The sequence below is a fragment of the Salmo trutta genome, chromosome 35, assembly GCF_901001165.1.
Source record: "Salmo trutta chromosome 35, fSalTru1.1, whole genome shotgun sequence".
NCBI classification, from domain to species: domain Eukaryota; kingdom Metazoa; phylum Chordata; class Actinopteri; order Salmoniformes; family Salmonidae; genus Salmo; species Salmo trutta.
This window is the reverse complement of record NC_042991.1, coordinates 22573337-22595582: the sequence shown is the minus strand read 5'-3', so window position 1 is coordinate 22595582 and position 22246 is coordinate 22573337. Positions and strand designations below refer to the sequence as shown.

Sequence of the window (22246 nt, the reverse complement as noted above, 5' to 3'; positions counted from 1 at the left end):
TTGTAAACCAAAAACTATTAACTTTAAACAAAGAAAAAGGAATGAGGTGTGGAAATGTCATAATGTAGGGTGTATGTAAAGTGCAGGGATGCATGAATCTGTGTGTGTGAACATGACTGAGTGGAAACTACGTAAAGCTACAAAGGAACAAACAAAACAGGATCATACCTGGAGGAGCAGAGAGAGAGATGAGTGGTTAGTGAAGCAGTTTAAATACCCTGAGCCCAGGTGGCTCCAATCACGCCAGCTCCAATCACTAACGACCCTCCTCTGCCTGCAGGAGGAATGGCCCCTGCACTGCAGAGGGGCCGTGACAACATGGTGAACTTGAAGACAAGGTTTATAGAGCTGTGGGTGGTGAAGAGCAAGATGTGGCCGATGGTTGGAGATCCATACATGTTTTCCTTATTAAGGGTCTGACCAATGCAACTACCAACTGGGGAGAGATAACCAAATGTGTTCAAAAACCGAAAGAACCATTTGTTGAATTTGAAGAAAGATTTAGAGCAGAGGTGGTTAAACACAGTGGGTTACCTGACATGGAAGATGAAGATAAACTCAATTCCTCCAAAAATGGGGCAATCACTCATCAGCTGACGCAATCCATACATGGTGATTTGCAAAAAACGTATGTTTCCACAACTAATGATTGGGAAGAACAAAACTACGGTGACATCCTCAACAGGTTGTCACTACTGGACAGAGACATCAATCAACATAATAAACCGGCTGTTATCAGAGATGTGCAGGTTCCGAGTGAAACCAACAACATTATTTGTTCAGCAGAGTAGAAACCTGGTGTATGTCATTATTGCGGGATTTCGAGTCCCTGGCAACGAGAATTTCGGAAAAGAAAATGTGTTGTTATGAGGAATGGCCAGGAGAAGCAGGGTCCGTCTAAGGGAAATGGAATCAAGACAACAGCCCCAACGACACAATACTGATGCAGAAATATAAGAAGCTCTCTCCGGCTCAGCAGCAGAGTTTGCTGGATGCTGTTGAGGGAAACTAATAGACCCCCTCTTACGTCCCATCTCAGCTAGTGTACATATGAAATCGGATGGAATATATGTGAACATGAAATGTTAACAACTTTGCAGTAGATTTCTTTGTAGATATGGGTGCTGAAGTCACTGTATTACCCATATCTTATGCAAAACATATATGTCCTCTCTACACGTGCAAGATGATGAGAGCAACAGGATTGGGGAGGAGACAGATATGAAAAAAAAAAAAACCATTATCAATTTCTATTGGCCCAATAAAGATTGATGCAGGGGTGTGGATAGGCTCATTTGAACGAACTATTTTAGGCCTCGATGTTATTATGCAACTTGACTCTACATTGAACATTTCTGAAGGAAAGGTGACGTGGCAAACTAGGTAACTGCAAGGATCTACAGTTCAGAACTATCCTCTTTGGACCACGAAGAAAAATGAGTGTGGATCTTTGGATATGAAACCAGTGTGCTTGACAGGTGTTGCCTCACCTTGCACAAAACAATATCCCATTAGCAAGGAAGCTAAGGACGCTCTAAAGTAGTGATTAAAGATCTATGGGACATGGGTATAGTTGAAAAGACACCATGTAATCCAGCTACTCTGATGTATCCTACAGATACCACATTACTTGAACACGACTGTTGAGAGTTGTTTTGGATCAGCTCTCTGATGGGTTTATAGAGACACATTAGGGCCAAAATGGGAAGGTCCTTATCAGGTTTGCTTATAACAAGGTCAGCAGTAAAAGTCCAGGGAAAATCACGATGGATACATGTCACTCATTACAAGGTTGTCGATTTTGATGACAAAGCGGAGCTGGAGAATAACGTACTGATTGATTATGTTACTCTTCAATAACACAAACCCCAAAGAAAGTTAGGGGGAGGAAAATAGGTTAATTCGAAGAGGACAAATCATACAGGGAGGTAGATGGTCATTCTCCACTGTCATCAGTGATGCTCTCTTAGTGACTCTCTCAATGGTTCTCTCTCCACAGAACAAAGGAACAGCATGTAGTTTTATAACCCAGTCCTAGCCTGTGGTTGACCAATTAGAATTCCTTGCAATAAAACGAGCCAATGGCCAAATAACAAGTATCCTATTTCAGAAGACATATTCCTCCCATGTCTCTGAACCATTGATCCATAATTCCCTATTACAGAAAAAACATTATTTCCATTGATCGTTAGTACTCTATTGACTCTTGTCCTCTTTACCACTCGTCCTCTGTCTCTGCGTTGTGTATTTATCTTCGACAAACTCTAACATCTTGATTACCAACAATGACGAGACAGCCTACAGGGAGGAGGTGAGAGCTTTGGCGGAGTGGTGCCTGGAAAATAACCTCTCCCTCAACGTCAACAAAACGAAGGAACTGATCATGAACTACAGGAGACAGCAGAGAGAGCACGCCCCCATCCACATCGACGGGGCCACAGTGGAGAGATCAAAAGTAGGTCCCTTCACACAGACAGTGTGGTGAAGAGGAAGTGACAGTGCCTCTTCAATCTCAGGAGGCTGAAGACCCTCAGAAACTTCTACAGATGCACCATTGAGAGCATCCTGTCGGGCGGTATCACTGCTTGGAACGGCCATTGCACCGTCCGCAACCGCAGGGCTCTCCAGAAGGTGGTGCTGTCAGCCCAACGTATCATCGGGGGCATACGGCCTGCCCTTCAGGACATCTACAGCACCTGGTGTCACAGGAAGGTCAAGAAGATAATCAAGGACCTCAGCAACCCGAGTCACAGCCTGTTCACCCTGTTACCATCTAGGAGGAGACAGTACAGGTGTATCAAAGCTGGGACAGAGAGACTGATGAAAGCTGTTTATCTCCCAGACCTGTTAAAGTGAAAGGAAAGGGAAAGGGGGATATCTAGTCAGTTGTACAACTGAATGCATTCAACTGAAATGTGTCTTCCACATTTAAACAAATGGAATAAAACATTTGGAAATTAAAGGAAATTATATTTCAAGAGCGGCATAGACTACGATATAGTAGAATAGGACAGAATACAGTATGAGATGAGTAATGCAAAATATGTAAACATTATTAAAGTGACTAGTGTTCCAATTATTAAAGTGGCCAGTGATTTCAAGTCTATCTATAGGGCAGCAGCCTCTAATGTGCTAGCGATGGCTATTTAACAGTCTGATGGCCTTGAGACAGAAGCTGTTTTTCATTCTCTCATTCCCAGCTTAGATACACCTGTACTGACCTCGGCTTCTTGATGATAGCGGGGTGAACAGGCAGTGGCTTGGGTGGTTGTTTTCCTTGGTGATCTTTTTGGCCTTCCTGTGACATTGGGTGCTGTAGGTGTCCTGGAGGGCAGATAGTTTGCTTCCAATGATGCGTTGTGCAGACCGCACCACCCTCTGGAGAGCCCTGCGCTTGCGGGCGGAGCAGTTGCCATACCTGGCGGTGATACAGCCCGACAGGGTTTTAGGTGACAAGCCAAATTTCTTCAGCCTCTTGAGATTGAAGAGGCGCTGTTGCACCTTCTTCACCACACTGTCTGTGTGGGTGGACCATTTCAGTTTGTCAGTGATGTGTACGCCAAACTTGAAGCTTTCCACCTTCTCCACTGCAGTCCGTCAATGTGGATAGCGGGGTGCTCCCTCTGCTGTTTCCTGAAGTCCATGATCAGCTCCTTTTGTTTTGTTGACGTTGGGTGAGAGGTTATTTTCCTGGCACCACACTCCCAGGGCCCTCACCTCCTCCCTGTAGGCTGTCTCGTCATTGTTGGTAATCAGGCCTACTACTGTTCTATCGTCTGCAAACTTGATGATTGAGTTTGAGGTGTGCGTGGCCATGCAGTCATGGGTGAACAGGGAGTACAGGAGGGGGCTGAGCCCGCATCCTTGTGGGGCCCCAGTGTTGAGGATCAGCGAAGTGGTGTTTTTTTCTAACTTCAGCACCATGGGGCAGCCGTAAAGAAGTCCAGGACCCAGTTGCACAGGGCGGGGTACAGACCCAGGACCTCGAGCTTAATGACCAGCTTGGGGGGTACTTCTTATTTAGGTATTCCTCTTGTCCAGATGGGATAGGACAGTGTGCAGTGCGATGGCGATTGCTTCGTCTGTGGATCTGTTGGGGCGGTAAGCAAATTGAAGTGGGTCTAGGGTGTCAGGTAAGGTAGAGGTGATATGATCCTAGACTAGTCTCTCAAAGCACTTCATGATGACAGAAGTGAGTGCTATGGGGCGATAGTCATTTAGTTCAGTTACATTTGTTTTCTTGTGTACAGGAACAATGGTGGACATCTTGAAGCATGTGGGGACAACAGACTGGGATAGGGAGAGATTGAATATGTCCGTATACACTCCAGCCAGCTGGTCTGCGCATGCTCTAAGGACGAGGCTAGGTTGCTGTCTGGGCTGGCAGCCTTGCGAGGGTTAACACGCTTAAATGTCTTACTCAAGCCGGCCACACAGAAGGAGAGCCCATAGTCCTTGGTAGCGGGCCACGTCGGTGGCACTGTGTTATCCTCAAAGCGAAGAAGGTGTTTAACTTGTCCGGAAGCAAGACGTCGGTGTCCGCGACGTGGCTGGTTTTCCCTTTGTAGTCCGTGATTGTCTGTAGACCCTGCCACATACTTCTCGTGTCTGAGCCGATAAATTGCGACTCCACTTTGTCTGTATACTGACGTTTTGCCTGTTTGATTGCCTTACTGAGGGAATAACTACACTGTTTGTATTCGTCAATAAGTCACCTTGCCATGATTAAATGCGATGGTTCACGCTTTCAATTTTGCGCGAATGCTGCCGTCTATTCACGGTTTCTGGTTAGGGTAGGTTTTAATAGTTACAGTGGGTACAATTTCTCCTATACACTTCCTGATATACTCTGTCACCATATCAGTATATTTGTCTATTTTGTTCTTGGAGGCTACCCGGCACATATCCCAGTCCACGTGATCAAAACAATCTTGAAGTGTGGATTCCGATTGGTCAAACCAGTGTTGAATAGTCTTTAGCACGGGTACTTCCTGTTTGACTTTCTGCCTATAGGAAGGGAGGAGCAAAATCGAGGTTAGATCAGATTTTCCAAAGGGAGGGCGGGGGAGGGCCTTGTAGGCATCCTGGAAGTTGGAATAGCAGTGGTCGTGTGTTTTAGCAGCATGAGTACGACAGTCAATGTGTTGATAAACTTCGCTAATGTTTTCTTCAAATTTACTTTGTAAAAATCCACAGCTACAATAAATGCGGCCTCAGGATATGTGGTTTCCAGTTTGCATAAAGTTCAGTGAAGTTCTTTAAGGGCTGTTTGTAAGGACTGTCGTCAGGAATGGACCAAGGCGCAGCGGGAATGTGGATACTCATATTTTTAATCAACACGAGTAAAGCATCCACAGGACAAAAAACAATAAACACGACAGGAATAGTTTTGCGGGCACACAAAACGCAATGCAAAAACAACTACCCACAACCCCAAGGAAAAACACACACTACTATATAGGACTCCCAATCAAAGGCAACTCAACACACCTGCCTTCAATTGGGAGTCCAACAATCAACTCACACGTAACACAAAATTTCTGCCACGTCCTGACCAAAACTAATAGAATTGCTCCCTCTGCTGGTCAGGACGTGACACTGTTGTGGTATTGGCTTGAGGGGAAATATATACGGCTGTGACTATAACCGAAGAGAATTCTCTTGGGAGGTAATACGGTCGGCATTTGATTTTATTTTTCTTCAGGTGAACAAAAGGACTTGAGTTCCTGTATGTTATCACAATCAGACCATGAGTAGTTAATCATGAAACATACACCTCCGCCCTTCTTCTTCCCAGAGAGATATTTATTCCTGTCTGCGCGATGAACTGAGAACCCAACTGGCTGAACGGACTCAGACAGTATATCCCGAGAAAGCCATGTTTCCGTGAAACAGAGGATGTTACAATCCCTGATGTCTCTCTGGATGGAAATCTTTTCCCTGAACTCGTGAACTTTATTATCCAGAGACTGAGAACAAGCAGTGGGTGGTGTGCGCACCTCTTGAGTCGGACTAAAAGTCAGTTCCGAGTGCCTCTTTTCCTTCGGATGAGTTTTGGAACAGCCTCTGGAATCAGTTCAATTGCCCTGGGGGATACGAACAAAGGATCTGGTTCGGGAAAGTCGTATTCCTGGTCGTAATGCTGGTAATCCTGGTGTGTTATCGCCGTTCTGATATCTGATATCCAGAAGTTCTTCCCGGCTGTATGTAATAACACAAACAATTTCCTAGGCTAATAATATAAGAAATAACACAAAAAACAAAATACTGCAAAGTTTCCTAAGAGCTTGAAGCACGGCAGCCCTATCCATCGGCGGCATTATCATGTGATATTTGAGTGACAAAGAAATTACAACAATAGCTATCTGGACATTTTTGACAAGCTCTGTAAGGTATGCAATAACTACCATGACAAGGAGTCCAAGTTGAAAGCTGACCCCTCGCAGTTTGGGAACCACTGCAATAAAAGACTGACTATGACACATGAAGACACTATTTACAATACACAAACATGGTAAGAAAAAAAGGCAATCCACAGGGGATTTGAATTGGCCATGTAACGGGTAATGCTTTCATGTCCTCTTTCTTTTCCCCAGGTGAGATAAAGTATCTAGCCACTCAAAGCTACAGAAACCAGGCTTTGGCTGTGTGGGCATGCAAAATGAATGTCCGTTGCGATTTGTTGACAGAAACTCAGGGATGATGGCATATAAAAGTGTTGATTTTGCCAAGTGTTTATCTGTCAGTGCATGCAATGATTAATAATCTAAGATTCAACCAGAAAACAACTATCACCACCAGTTTACAGATTATGTTTGTTAGGAGAGTTTCTCTCAATGTGTGGTAGTCATACTTTATAAAATGTTAACGGCATCAGCTCAATGTTTTCACATTAGTTAGTTATTTAATTGCTTTTATCTACTATGTGATATTGGGAGAGAGGGAACGTCTGTCCCAGGGGTGTGTGGTCTGTCACAGTGTGTGAGTGCTTGTATAGCACATCCTCCTCATCCAGATGCTCTGTGTGTGTGTGTGTGTGTGTGTGTGTGTGTGTGTGTGTGTGTGTGTGTGTGTGTGTGTGTGTGTGTGTGTGTGTGTGTGTGTGTGTGTGTGTGTGTGTGTGTGTGTGTGTGTGTGTATATCTTCCAGGAAAACGTGGAGGGGGAAAACTGTGACCACTGCAAGCTGGGTTTCTACCATCTCCTGGGCGAGCGTCTCCGCGGCTGAGAGAAGTGCTACTGTTCCGGCGTAGCTAGCAACTGCTCCGACTCCCACTGGACCTACAGTAATGTAAAAGACTACGCCAGGCCTCACTCTCTCATTTCCCCCCACTAACGCAACTCATTAGTGCCTCCTGCCTGGTGTTGCGCTGCCTGCCGAGTTAAGTCTCTCCTAGCCGGTCTTATTAAATCAGGGTGCTGAGGGCTGGGCTGATGACAAGGTGGAGTGCAGGTGGAGGAACGAGGCATAGCCCCACACACACACACATCCATAATAAATACAGGCTGATTTATAGCGCACAACACACTGACACGTTGACAGGATTAGGTGGGCGAGGGTCAGAGGTTGATGATCTGCAGAGGGTGATTGTGGATAAACAGGGGTTGCTGTGGGGTGTATGAGTGTAGACAAGCAAGGGGGCGGCATGTAGCCTAGCAGTTAGAGTGTTGGGACAGTAATCGAAATGTCTCCGGTTCGAATCCCTGAGCCGACAAGGTGAAAAATATGTTGATGTGCCCTTGAGCAAGGCATTTAACCCTAGTTGCTCCTGTAAGTCTCTCTGGATAAGAGTGTCTGCTAAATTACTAAAATGTAAAAAAAAAAAAATGGGGGAGGGCAGTAAAGACAGGCCTGTCACTGGATTACAGGGCCTGATTTACTGTGTAATACTGCATGTGACAGACAGCTAGGCATCTGTCTCTGCAATTAACCTGACCTTGAGTTCTCCCTTCAATCCACCGTTCGCTTTAATCACTGTGTGTATATGTGGGGTGGGGGAGGTGTGTATAAGGGTGTAAATTTAATCTGTTTGTGGAGAAGACCATTTTCAACCTGTAATGACACAAAGGAATCAGCCGTTGTCATTATCTATGGAACAGTTAATCAGCCTGGGCCCTCAATGAACCTGTACCTCTTTATCCTAATGAACCTGTACCTCTTTATCCTAATGAACCTGTACCTCTTTATCCTAATGAACCTGTACCTCTCCATCCTAATGAACCTGTACCTCTTTGTCCTCTAATGAACCTGTACCTCTTTGTCCTAATGAACCTGTTCCTCTCCATCCTAATGAACCTGTTCCTCTTTGTCCTCTTATGAACCTGTACCTATTTATCCTAATGAACATGTACCTCTCCATCCTAATGAATCTGTACCTCTCCATCCTAATGAATCTGTACCTCTCCGTCCTAATGAACCTGTACCTCTTTATCCTCTAATGAACCTGTACCTCTCCATCCTAATGAACCTGTACCTGTTTATCCTCTAATAAACATGTACCTCTCCATCCTAATGAACCTGTACCTCTCCATCCTAATGAACCTGTACCTCTACATCCTAATGAACCTGTACCTCTACATCCTAATGAACCTGTACCTCTTTGTCCTCTAATGAGCATGTACCTCTCCATCCTAATGCATCTGTACCTCTCCATCCTAATGAACCTGTACCTCTACATCCTAATGAACCTGTACCTCTTTGTCCTCTAATGAACATGTACCTCTTTGTCCTCTAATGAACATGTACCTCTTTGTCCTAATGAACCTGTACCTCTCCATCCTAATGAACCTGTACCTCTTTGTCCTCTAATGAACCTGTACCTCTCCATCCTAATGAACCTGTACCTCTACATCCTAATGAACCTGTACCTCTACATCCTAATGAACCTGTACCTCTACATCCTAATGAAACTGTACCTCTTTGTCCTCTAATGAACCTGTACCTCTCCATCCTAATGAACCTGTACCTCTCCATCCTAATGAACCTGTACCTCTCCATCCTAATGACAGGCCTCTCAGGCCAACTGCTATTTCAGCCTGCTATACACACACACACACACACACACACACACACACACACACACACACACACACACACACACACACACACACACACACACACACACACACACACATATACACACACACACACACACACACACAAACAGATAATCGTCAGGACCACATAATACACTTTCTTATCAATTACAAGGTTAATCTAGAAAACAAGGCAACTAGGCAGCAAATGTACTACATTATACGGTTCAGGATACTCACTTGGCAGATCTAGAAAAAAAATGAGAGGGAAGAGAAAAAACATGTAAAAAAAATGACATGATCATAGGCTGGCAAGGGGAAATGTCTTGTATAAATCGCAGGCTGCCAGACAGGAGTGTTCATGGTGATTTAAGGAAGAGGGAACACGAGGGGTGTCAAACCATGATGTATTTCCCTCTGCCTCGCACATAGAATATAAATCACAGAAAAATATCTCAACCAAAATCTGACTGTGGAATTTATTTTTCTATATTTGTCTCGACCCAGGAAGAGTCATCTCTGTGTTCATTGGAGGGGAAAAAATGGCAAATGAGTGTTTTGGGATTGTCATTGTTTTAAGAACAGTTGATGGCAATCTGTAGACAATGCAGTCCTACTGCATTGTAAAACTAGAAGCAGAATGTTTCAGTATTTGAAGGGACAATTCCGTAACCTTGTGAGGGATACCATGCTACAAGTCATCCTCCATTATATGCTGCTGCCCTCTTGGCCAGCTCTCCTGTGCAAAAGAGACTCTGTGTCTTAATGGGCTTTTCCTGGTTAAATAAAGGTGAAATAAATAGAGTAAGGGCTACATAACACTGTCATAACAAGGACATAACATATGTCATAACCAGTCACAAGCGCTCTGTGTTCATTGATGAATATTTCAATCCTATCTGGTGTGATTCTGTTCAGGAGACATCCATGGCTGGCTGGTCCCTGACAGCGACGGATGGGGAGGGGAAGGTGTGGCCTGCCCCAAGCAGAGACAGAGACTGGCCTCAGACACTCAGCATTAATAACCAGGAGGCCAGGAGACACCTTCCTGCTGTCTACTACTGAAGCGTGCCTGGAGGGTACCTGGGCAACAATGTCCGCACACAACAGCCCTCTTTCTCTCTCACATACACTCAAACGTGCACACACACAACTGTATTGTGCACTCTTACATTGTCAATATACAAGGATGCTCTGGGCTCTGCTGTACTGAAGTATAACACAACTGTTGTGGTCTTCTGTTGCATTCATTGTGTCTTTTGACAGATTATGTACTTTTGTACTCTGAAGTTGTACTATTTATTTATGGAGTTTATGCAAGGGCTTTTTGTATATTGTTTGAATATTAGTTTCTTATCTTTTCTCCTCATAGGCTTTGCATGTCTTCCCATCCCATTGTCTCTAACACATTCTATTCCCCCGCAGTGCATTCTGGGGGAAAACAATGCTTCGCTCCATGAACTCTGTAATAATGTATTTTTCTCTAACAAAAGTCTTCAGGCATCAGGGTTTACTCTGCTCTCCCTAATGTCAAAAAGGCACGTCATTACAAGCTTTATATAGGGGTCCACAGTAGCGAACTAACGTGTGTATGTGTGGCAGTCGAGCAGGATTTCAGTGAAAGAATCAGACACTGAAGCAGAGAATTATCTCATGCTAGCGTGGCGCTCAAAGCCCAACACAATTACTCCTGTACATCCGTGGTGCCATGTTTCATCCCATGAATTATCAGAATTGTAAAAGTGCATTAAAAGGGACTCATTTCTAATGAAAAAGAGAAATTGTTGAATTTCGTTCCAGTTCCTACCAACGTCTATGACTGCTCATGAGTCGAATTCTGTATGACATGGCAAAGGATGACTGACAGTTTTGGGCTTTATGTTTGGTATATATGTGGGGGAGGCTTGTTGCGATTTACTATGTCCTTACCTCTCCCAATAGAGTTTGTATCATTGTTGAGTTAGAGTTCTGGAGATTGAGGTAACACCGATCAGAATACCACCACACAATGATTAGAATTAAATGAATACAATCTAGTCCCCCTCAAAAGAGAAATTACAGCTACAGTGCCTTCAGAAAGTCACACAATACCCCATAATGTTAAAGTGGAATTATTTTTTTCAAAATGTGTATAAATTAATTAAAAATTAAAAGCTGAAATGTCTTGTCAATAAGTATTCAACCTCTTTGTTATGGCAAGCCTAAATAAGTTCAGGAGTAAAAATGTGCTTAACAAGTCACATAATAAGTTATTGGACTCTGTATGCAATAATAGTGTTTAACATGATTTTTCAACAACTACTTCATCTCTGTACCTCACATATTCAATTATCTGAATATCCCTTTGAGCATGGTGAAGTTATTACTTACACTTTGGATTGTGTATCAATAGGCCCAGTCACTACAAAGATACAGGCATTGCTGAAGAGGAAGGAAACTGCTCAGAGATTTCACCATAAGGCCAGTTGTGACTTTAACACAGTTACAGAGTTTAATGGCTGTGATAGGAGTAAATGGACAATGGATCAACAACATTGTAGTTACTCCACAATACTAACCTAAATTAGATAGTGAAAAGAAGGAAGCCTGTGCAGAATAAAAAATATTCCAAAACATGTATCCTGTTTGCAATAAGGCACTAAAGTAACCTGCAAAAATGTGGCAAAGTAATTAACTTTGTGTCCTGAATACAAAGCGTTATTTTAGGGGCAAATCCAACACAACACATCACTGAGTACCACTCTTCAATATGTTCAAGCATGGAGGTGGCTGCATCATGTTATGGGTATGCTTGTCATTGGCTAGGACTAGGGAGTTTTTCAGGATAAAAGAAATGGAACAGAGCTAAGCATAGGCAAAATCCTAGAGAAAACCTGGTTCAGTCTGTTTTCCCACAGACACTGGGGGACAAATTCACTTTTCAGCAGGACAATAACCTAAAACACAAGGTCAAATGTACACTGGAGTTGCTTACCAAGACAACATTGAATGTTACTGAGTGGCCTAGTTACAGTTTTGACTTAAATCGGCTTACAAATCTATGGCAAGACTTGAACATGGCTGTCTAGCAATACTTATGTACTTATGTAAATTAGATATTTCTGTATGTATACTTTGTCATTATGGGGTATACTGTGTAGATGGTTGAGAAAAAAATCTATGTAATCCATTTTGAATTCAGGCTGTAACACAACAAAATGTGGAATAAATCAAGGGCTACATGTATGAATACTTTTCTGAAGGCACTGTATACATTCACTTGTTCGACAATCAGCAAAAAAGTTGCAACTTAATTGTTGCCAAATTTTGTAAGTACTTCCTGACCACGTCCACCTCTGATGGTGACAGATTTACAGGAGACAGTAAAACCCATAAACCTGCATAAAAATCGCAGATGAACTTTTCTCTTCAGAAATCTCCACGTGTTGATTGACTATTGCCCCGGTGCCGAGGGCTGCCTCCTTGCCTTCCCTGGCCGAGCAAAGTGAAAGGAATAGCACCAATTACTGAAGCTGCCTCTTCACTGAGTTGTGCCCTATCACGGGTAATAGACTATTATGATGATAAATGAACCCATCTCGACAGCGCTTGCCTGAGTACACACTTCAGCACTTTCTCCCAGTGAGGAACGGAGCCATTACCACTCGTCTTCAGATTGACAAGGCCGACAGAGCAGCCTGCGCAGAGAGAACCAGCGCACAGAAGAATATGCATGGGTGGGTGCCAGTGATTGTTTTACCCATATGAACGTATTTATTTACTATGTGTGTTTGGCTTCCTTGGTTGTGTGAGGTAGACTTTTCTGGGGACCTATAGACTAGAGACTGAGAGAGTGCCACTTATAGGATGCTATCAAAGCTTTGAGTAGTCACAGTGCTCCTCTGTCCCACTTGAAAGTAGAAAGGAGGATATTTAGCCTCTCCCAGCCTGTCCCAGACTGCAGCTCCAGACTGCATGCTGTAGTTAACACTCTGTGATTGGGCCTCTATTCCCTCCACACTGCAGGGGGAGAGGCTGCAGGGAACACACAGCTTTACTCCCAGGCTATGCCACTTACGTAAATGCCCAATGAAGTGCAACAAGGAAGCCTCCAAAGTTTCCTCCTCATTCAGCGGACACTGGAGTAGATCATCTTTTGTTGATACAAATATTGCATTTTTGGCTTTGATAGAGCTCTATTATATACATATTGGTTGCTTAGAAACAACTTAGTTGTAGGTTTTATTCCCACGGGGGACCAGGACAAAAATGTATGCACTCCAGTCGCTCTGGATAAGAGGGTCTGCTAAATGACAAAAATGTAATTGTCAGATGCTGTGTGTTTGCTTATATAGTACTTGCCAAATATTTGAATGATACTCCAACCGTTTTAGTACATTTCTTAGTTCTAATGATTTATCCCAAATACTTCCCAAAAACATGGTGGAAATGTTTCCATAAAGCACAGCAACACAAACACATGGTTACAGATGGACAAACAAGCAGGGAAATTCTTGCAGCTTTTGAGGCAGCATTAGCCTTTGTCCCAGATGTGTTCACTTTGTACCGTCTCATTCGGGCCAGTAAAAGTGTTACCCAGATGTGAGTGTTTCCAAGCCCTATTTTGGATCCCCACCATCACCCACTATGCACAAACAAAACAGGACCACATTTTGGAGGCAGTCAGAGGCTCTGAGCAGAGCCCACTCTTTGTAGCTGTCCTGTGAGTGGCCGGTGGGAAAACACACATTGATGCTTCCTGGATATTAAAGTCAACAGAGCTAAGGCCCTGGGCTCGTAATAGGGGAGAAGATGTGAGGATCCTGGTGTCATGATGAGACTTGTTTTAAGAACCCAGTGGATGGATCGAAGGTCTGTTGTTTACTTTCTGAAATGTGGGCCTTGATCACCCCCTTCTTGCTCTCTCTACCACTCTCTATCTCTCTGTCTCTCTGGGCATATTTGGTGTGGGATGGCTAGCCGCTCTGGCTTTCTGTCTCTGTCCTAACACGGCCTCCCCTGTGATCTATAAAAGTGGATCCTAACTCCAGAGTCCTCTCTTCACAGGCCTCTCTTTATTTGTCCAATAACTCAATGTGTCCTCATGTAGCAAAATACACATTTTTATCATTGTTCAGAATCAGCCATGGTGCTCCAGTAGGATTGTGAGATATACAATTTTATCCTGGACAAAGAGATCCTACTGCGATATAGATGGTTTATTGATGTGAGTGTCCTGATAAGAGTGTTTTTGATGCTACTAACAAGAGGATTAGATCTGTCTCATTAGTGGTGTGTCTGACGCTTGTTGTTGCTCCTTAACAAAAGGTTAGATTTTCCCTGCTCCTCCCACCCACAATGCACTTCACCTTCATAGACCAGCCCCTTTGTTCCACAAAGGTTGAGGTGTTCTCAGTGTGAACTGGATTTCTGTGAGTTAAGAGGTTGTCATGACATTATATTAGAACCTGCAGTCTGTACATGACTCACTTTAGCCCTTGTTTATCTCGCTTCCTGTATACAAACAAATAATGCTGTATTTCAACGCTTCTCTGCATTAATTTTGCCAGTGAACCATGGTTGGTTACAACGGGAACATTTTTATTAATCTATGTTGGTTGTCTGCACAGCTGTGCATGAGTCATATCCCAATAATACATGCATAGACATCAACGATGCCAAAACAAATGATGCCAAAACACACATTAAAAGAGCTCTGGCTCTGGTGCATGTGGCACACTGCTGTTGCTGGTCTCCTAACCAGGGGGATGAAGGTGCTGGTAAGGCCCTGAGATTTCCCTGACCACATGATCTGTCCTGGACAAACTGTTATGGACAGAGTTACAGCCTAGGTAGGTCACATGCTCTGACCTGGACAAACTGTTACAGACTAGGCAGGTCACATGATCTGACTTGGACAAACTGTTACAGACTAGGTAGGTCACATGATCTGACCTGGACAAACTGTTAGAGACTAGGTAGGTCACATGATCTGACCTGGACAAACTGTTACAGACTAGGCAGGCCACATGATCTGACCTGGACAAACTATTACAGACCAGGCAGGTCACATGGTCAGTGAAAACTCGGGGCCCCTCTGATAAGTGATGTGTGAGAAGTGATTTGCCCTCCAGGTCTTAGTCAAAGGTTCTCCATGGTCGGAAAACAACAGGGCCTTTTCATTGAACACATCAGCACCCCCAGAGCTCCCTGTTATAGCCTCAGCAGGGGGCCAGGAGATAGAGCGGCTCAATAGCAACAAGATGAGAGGGCCCCTTTCTAGCAGGAAAAACACAACACACATGTCTGCTTTGTTTGGGGAGCTGGAGCAGCCAGAGGAGAACATAGGAAACATAGAGAGAGAACAAAGACAGATAGAAAAATCCAAAGGAGGCGGGGGAGGATAGGCTGTCCTAGATCTGAGAATGTGTGCTCAACTGTTCCAGACAGACATTTTGGGAATGCAGTCATCATTCGAACAATCACACACTCCTAGTTGTGGCAACTAGACATCCTAATCTTCAAGAGCCCAGTGCCTGTAAAACTGTGTCCATCTTTAAGGATCTTTGTTTAAAAGCTGTTTGTAATGCATCTGGCTAGTACAGCCTCTTCAGTATTACTCCCAGGCATGGAAGTGTGTCACTATAAAACCTGTCCCTTAACGCTCATTACACAATGCTCGTAATGTCACCGAAGAGGTGTGGAGATTTGTTGGTGGTGTTGGGTCATTTCATACTCCACTGGGATTTAAAGGGGACTCTTGATCATTTTCAACTTTATATCCCGGTTTACTAATACAATAACTCCTATAACCCTCACTATACATGTACTGCATGCCTATTGTCAGTCCTTGTCTTTACATGCTATTACATTGTAAAAGTTCCTTTGATGGAAGTAAACCTTTTTCTTCTATGCAGTGCAAGTTAGCATATTGTAATGTGACAGGTTATTTAAAATGTTGACTTGTGTTTGTTTACAGCTCTCCGCCTTTGGAGGAAGTCTCATATGATTTGAGTTTCATATGACGCAGGGGAGAAAGACCAGGACATCAGGGGTAAGTGTACATAGCCTCATAAGCATGGACATACAACTACACTGAACAAAAATATAAATGCAACATGGAACATTTCAAAAATGGTACTTAGTTACAGTTCATATCAGAAAATAAGTCAGATGAAATGAATTCATTAGGCCCTAATCTATGGATTTCACATGATTGGGAATACAGATATATGCGTCTGTTGGTCACAGATACCTTAAAAAAAGGTAGGGCGTGGATCAGAAAACCAGTCACTATCTGGTGTGACCACCAATTGTCTCAAGTAGCAATACACATCTCCATCGCATAGAGTTGATCAGGCTGCTTATTGTAGTCTGTGGAATGTTGTCCCACTCCTCTTCAAAGGCTGTGCGAAGTTGCTGGATATTGACGGGAACTGTAACGTGCGGTCGTAAATGTCGATCCAGTGCATCCCAAACATGCTCAATGGGTGAAATGACTAGTGAGTATGCAGGCCATGGAAGAACTTGGACATTTTCAGATTCCAGGACGGATCCTTGAAACATGGGGCCGTGCATTATCATGCTGAAACACAAGGTGATGGCAGCGGATGAATGGCACGACAATGGGCCTCAGGATCTCGTCACGGTATCACTGGGCATTCAAACTTACATCAATAAAATGCAATTGTGTTCATTGTCCGTAGCTTATGCCTGCCCATACCATAACCCCACTACCACCATGGGGCACTCTATTCACAACATTGACATCAGCAGACCACTCACCCATACAATGCTATACACGCTGTCTGCCATCTGCCATCTGCCCAGTACAGTTGAAAGCGGAAATCATCCGTGAAGAGCACGCTTCTCCAGCGTGCCATTGGCCACCGGAGGTAAGCATTTGAACACTGAAGTTGGTTACGACGTCGAAATGCAGTCAGGTCAAGACCCTTGTGAGGACATCGAGCATGCAGATGAACTTCCCTAAGACGGTTTCTGACAGTTTGTGCAGAAATTATTTGGTTGTGCAAACTCACAGTTTCATCAGCTGTCTGGGTGGCTGGTCTCAGATGATCCTGCAGGTGAAGAAGCCGGATGTGGAGTCCTGGGCTGACGTGGTTACATGTGGTCTGCGGTTGGATGTTAATTCTCGTAAATTCTCTAAAACGATGTTGGCGGCTTATGGTAGAGAAATTATCATTAAATTATCTGGCAACAGGTCTGGTGGACAATCCTGCAGTCAGCAAGCCAACTGCTTGAGACATCTGTGGCATTGTTTTTTTGCAAATGTATTAAAAATAAAAAACATAACTTATTTACATAATTATTTACAAGCATTCAGACCCTTTTCTATGAGATTCGAAATTGAGCTCATGTGCATCCTGTTCCATTGATCATCCTTGAGATGTTTCTACAACTTGGTAAATTCACTTGAATGGACATGATTAGGAAAGGTCCCACAGTTGACAGTGCATGTCAGAGCAGAAACCAAGCCATGAGGTTGAAGGAATTGTCCGTAGTGCTCCGATACAGGATTGTGTCGGGGCACAGATCTGGGGAAAAAATGTCTGCAGTATTGAAGGTGCTTAAGAACACCGTGGCCTCCATAATTCTTAAATGGAAGAAGCTTGGAACCACCAAGACTCTTCCTAGAGCTGGCCGCTTGGCCAAACTGAGCAGCTGGGGGAGAAGGGCCTTGGTCAGGGAGGTGACCAAGAACCTGACGGTCACTCTGACAGAACTCTAGAGTTCCTCTGTGGAGATGGGAGAACCTTCCAGAAGGACAACCCTCTCTGCAGCACTCCATCAATCAGGCCTTTATGGTAGAGTGGCCAGATGGAAGCCACTCCTCAGTAAAAGGCACATGACAGCCCGCTTGGAGTTGGCCAAAAGGCACCTAAAGGACACTCAGACAATGAGAAACAAGCTTCTTTGGCCTTAATGCCAAGCGTCATGTCTGGAAGAAACCTGGCACCATCCCTACAGTGAAGCATGGTGGTGGCAGCATCATGCTGTGCGGGATGTTTTTCAGTGGCAGGGCCTGGGAGACTGGTCAGGATCGAGCGAAAGATGAACGGAGCAAAGTACAGAGAGATGCTTGATGAAAACCTGCTCCAGAGCGCTCAGGACCTCATACTTGGGCGAACGTTCACCTTCCAACAGGACAATGACCCTAAGCACACAGCCAAGACAATGCAGGAGTGGCTTCGGGATATGTCTCTGAATGTCATTGAGTGGCCCAGCCAGAGCCCGGACTTGAACCCGATCGAACATCTCTGAAGAGACCTGAAAATAGCAACGCTTCCAATTCAACCTGACAGAGCTTGAGAGGATCTTCAGAGAAGAATTAGAGAAAGTCCCCAAATACTGGTGTCAAATCAAATCAAATTGTATTTGTCACATGCGCCAAATATAACAGGTGTGGACCTTACAGTGAAATGTTTACTTACAAGCCCTTAACCAACAATGCAGTTTTAAGAAAATCCCCCCCCCCCCAAAAAAAAAGTATGAGATAAAAAAAAAGAATAATTAAAGAGCAGTAGTAAATAACAATAGTGGGGCTATATATAGGGGGTACTTGTACAGACTCAATGTGTCAATGTGCGGGGGCACTGGTGTCGAGGTAATTGAGGTAAATATGTACATGCAGGTAGGGTTATTAAAGGGGCTATGCATAGATAATAACAGAGAGTAGTAGCAGCAGCATGGGGGGGGGGGGGTGAAAATAGGCTGGGTAGCCATTTGATTAGCTCTTCAGGAGTCTTATGGCTTGGGCGTAGAAGCGGTTTAGAAGCCTCTTGGACCAAGACTTGGTGCTCCGGTACCACTGCCGTGCAGTAGCAGAGAGAAGTCTATGACTAGGGTGGCTGGAGTCTTTGACAATTCTTAGGGCCTTCCTCTGACACCGCCTGGTATAGAGGTCCTGGATGGCAGGAAGCTTGGCTCCAGTGATGTTCTGAGCCGTGCACACTACCCTCTGTAGTGCCTTGCGGTCGGAGGCCGAGCAGTTGCCATACCAGGCAGTGATGCAACCAGTCAGGATGCTCTCGATGGTGCAGCTGTAGAACCTTTTGAGGATCTGAGGACCCATGCCAAATCTTTTCAGTCTCCTGAGGGGGAATAGGTTTTGTCATGCCCTCTTCATGACTGTCTTGGTGTGCTTGGACCATGTTAGTTTGTTGGTGATGTGGACGCCAAGGAACTTGAAGCTCTCAACCTGCTCCACTGCAGCCCCATCGATGAGAATGGGGGTGAGCTCGGTCCTCCTTTTCCTGTAGTCCACAATCATCTCCTTTATCTTGATCACGCTGAGGGAGAGGTTGTTGTCCTTGCACCACACGGTCAGGTCTCTGGCCTCCTCCCTATAGGCTGTCTCATCGTTGTCGGTGATCAGGCCTACCACTGTTGTGTCATCAGCAGACTTAATGATGGTGTTGGAGTTGTGCCTGGCCGTGCAGTCATGAGTGAACAGGGAGTACAGGAGGGGACTGAGCACCCACCCCTGAGGTGCCCTCGTGTTGAGGATCAGCGTGGCGGATGTGTTGTTACCTACCCTTACCACCTGGGGGAGGCCCGTCAGGAAGTCTAGGATCCAGTTGCAGAGGGAGGTGTTTAGTCCCAGGGTCCTTAGCTTAGTGATGAGCTTTGAGGGCACTATGGTGTTGAACGCTGAGCTGTAGTCAATGAATAGCATTCTCACATAGGTGTTCCTTTTGTCCAGGTGGGAAAGGGCAGTGTGGAGTGCAATAGAGATTGCATCATCTGTGGATCTGTTGGTGGGGTATGCAAATTGCAGTGAGTCTAGGTTTTCTGGGATAATGGTGTTGATGTGAGCCATGACCAGCCTTTCAAAGCATTTCATGGCTACAGACGTGAGTACTACGGGTCGGTAGTCATTTAGGCAGGTTACCTTAGTGTTCTAGGGCACAGGGACTATGGTGGTTTGCTTTAAACATGTTGGTATTACACACTCAGACAGGGAGAGGTTGAAAATTAAACCAAGCCATGAGCAATGTGTGCCAAGCTTGTAGCGTCATACCCAAGAAGACTCAAGTGTCACGAGCGTCGAAAGGGACAGACCAAGGCGCAGCGTGTTGAGTGCTCGTCTTCTTTTATTTATGAGAGAACACTTAAACAAAATAAACAAGCGACAGTACCGTAAGGTACTAACAATACGAAAAAACAACCACCCACAAAACCCAAAGGAAAACAGGCTGCCTAAGTATGACTTCCAATCAGAGACAACGAAAGACACCTGCCTCTGATTGGAAACCATACTCGGCCAAACCTGGAAAACGAAACATAGAAAATGAAAACTAGAACACATTCCCCTGGAAACAAACCCAAACCCCAAAACAACCCCCCTGCCACAAAACAACCACCCTGCCACGCCCTCACCATTCTACTATGGCAAATGACCCGTTTCACTGGTCAGGACGTGACATCAAGACTGTCATCGCTGCCAAAGGTGCTTCAACAAAGTACTGAGTAAAGGGTCTGAGTACTTATGTAAATGTGACATTTTAGTTCATTTATGAAATAGCAAACATTTTAAAAAAAACTGTTTTTGTTTTGTCATTATTGTCTTGATGAGGGAAAAAACAATTTAATCCATTTTAGAATATGGCTGTAACGTAACTAAATGTGGAATAGTCAAGGGATCTGAATACTTCCCGAAGGCACTGTACATTAGGTTAGGTGCCAACAATAACTCATTCATAGAGCAAGTGCTAAAATAGAGAATGTTGGTCCAAGTAATGTTCAACCTGATTGGCCCAGACTGATCATGAGACATGTCCCTCTGTAGTTCTAAAGATCCTTTTATCTTTTGTTGAAGTTCACGCCAGACATGTCTGAATGATATGTCTGGTTTCATGAAAAAAAGGTTTGGCAATAAACTATGTGTTGTGAATTCTGTGTGTGTGTGTGTGTTCAGTGTGTGCGTACACATCTCTGTGTCTGTATGTGCTCCTAGGTATTAGACAGCATCTGTCTGTCATTAGCTGATCCTCCAAAAATGAGCTCAACTTAGTAGTGCTGCATTCTTTTTGTGTCCCATATGCAGTTGTCTTACACGTTCCTGCTGGTCCCCATGGCAGAGCTCTATCTTTTTCACACAGGGTAACTTATGAAGAGGTTACTCAGAGAAGAAGGCTAGGGTGGAATAGTGCGAGACAAAATGTATGTTTGGATATCCACAGAGTTGTTTACCGAAATCGATACAAGCTTGAGAATAAGACAAGAATGAGTTCTTCGAAGTGAGGATTCTTCATCAAATGAATCATGGAGGATGTTACTCAGTAGACTTTAATGCTTTTTACAAGCGCTCTGTTGACGAAGCTGTATCATCCAACATCACAGCAATGGATGCATGTATATTTTTTATAATATAACCGTATAACAAACACTGTTCATTAACATGAACATATAGTGGTCCCCAGAGAGGTTTGCATCTAGTCAGTTGGTCTAGCTCCATACTATAACATGCCTCTGCATTCGTTTGTGCAGCGCTCAGAAGATACACTACATGACGAAAAGTATATGGACATCTGCTCATCGAACATCTCATTCCAAAATCATGGGCATTAATATGGATTTGGTCCCACATTTGCTGCTATAACAGCCTCCACTCTTCTGGGAAGGCTTTCCACTAGATGTTGGAACATTGCTGCGGGTGCTTGCTTCCATTCATTCAAGTGAGGTTGGGCCACTGATGTTGGGAGGTTAGGCCTGGCTCACAGTTGGCGTTCCATTTCATCCCAAAAGTGTTCAATGGGGTTGAGGTCAGGGTTCTGTGCAGGCAAGTCAAGTTCTTCTACACCGATCTTGACAAACCAGTTCTATATGGACTTCACTTTGTGTACGGGGGCATTGTCATGCTGAAACAGAAAAAGGCCTTCCCCAAACTGGTGCCACAAAGTTGGAAGCACAGAATCATCTAGAATGTCATTGTACGCTGTAGCGTTAAGATTTACCTTCACTGGAACTAAGGGGCCTAGCATTGGGGCAAACCAGATGGTGAAGCTTGATTCATCACTCCAGAGAATGCGTTTCCACTGCTGCAGAGTCCAATGGCGACGAGCTTTACACCACTCCAGCTGACGCTTGGCATTGCACATGGTGACCTTAGGCTTTTGTGCGGCTGCTCGGCCATGGAAACAGTTCTTGTGCTGACGTTGCTTCCAGAGGCAGTTTGGAACTCGGTAGTGAGTGTTACAGACTATTTTTAG

At 44.3% G+C, this 22246-nt stretch overlaps 1 pseudogene; it reads left to right on the top strand.

Annotated features, from left to right (window-relative positions):
* The window catches only part of LOC115174404 (laminin subunit alpha-2-like), a 159388-nt pseudogene that overhangs the window by 28634 nt on the left and 108508 nt on the right, over nt 1-22246 (top strand).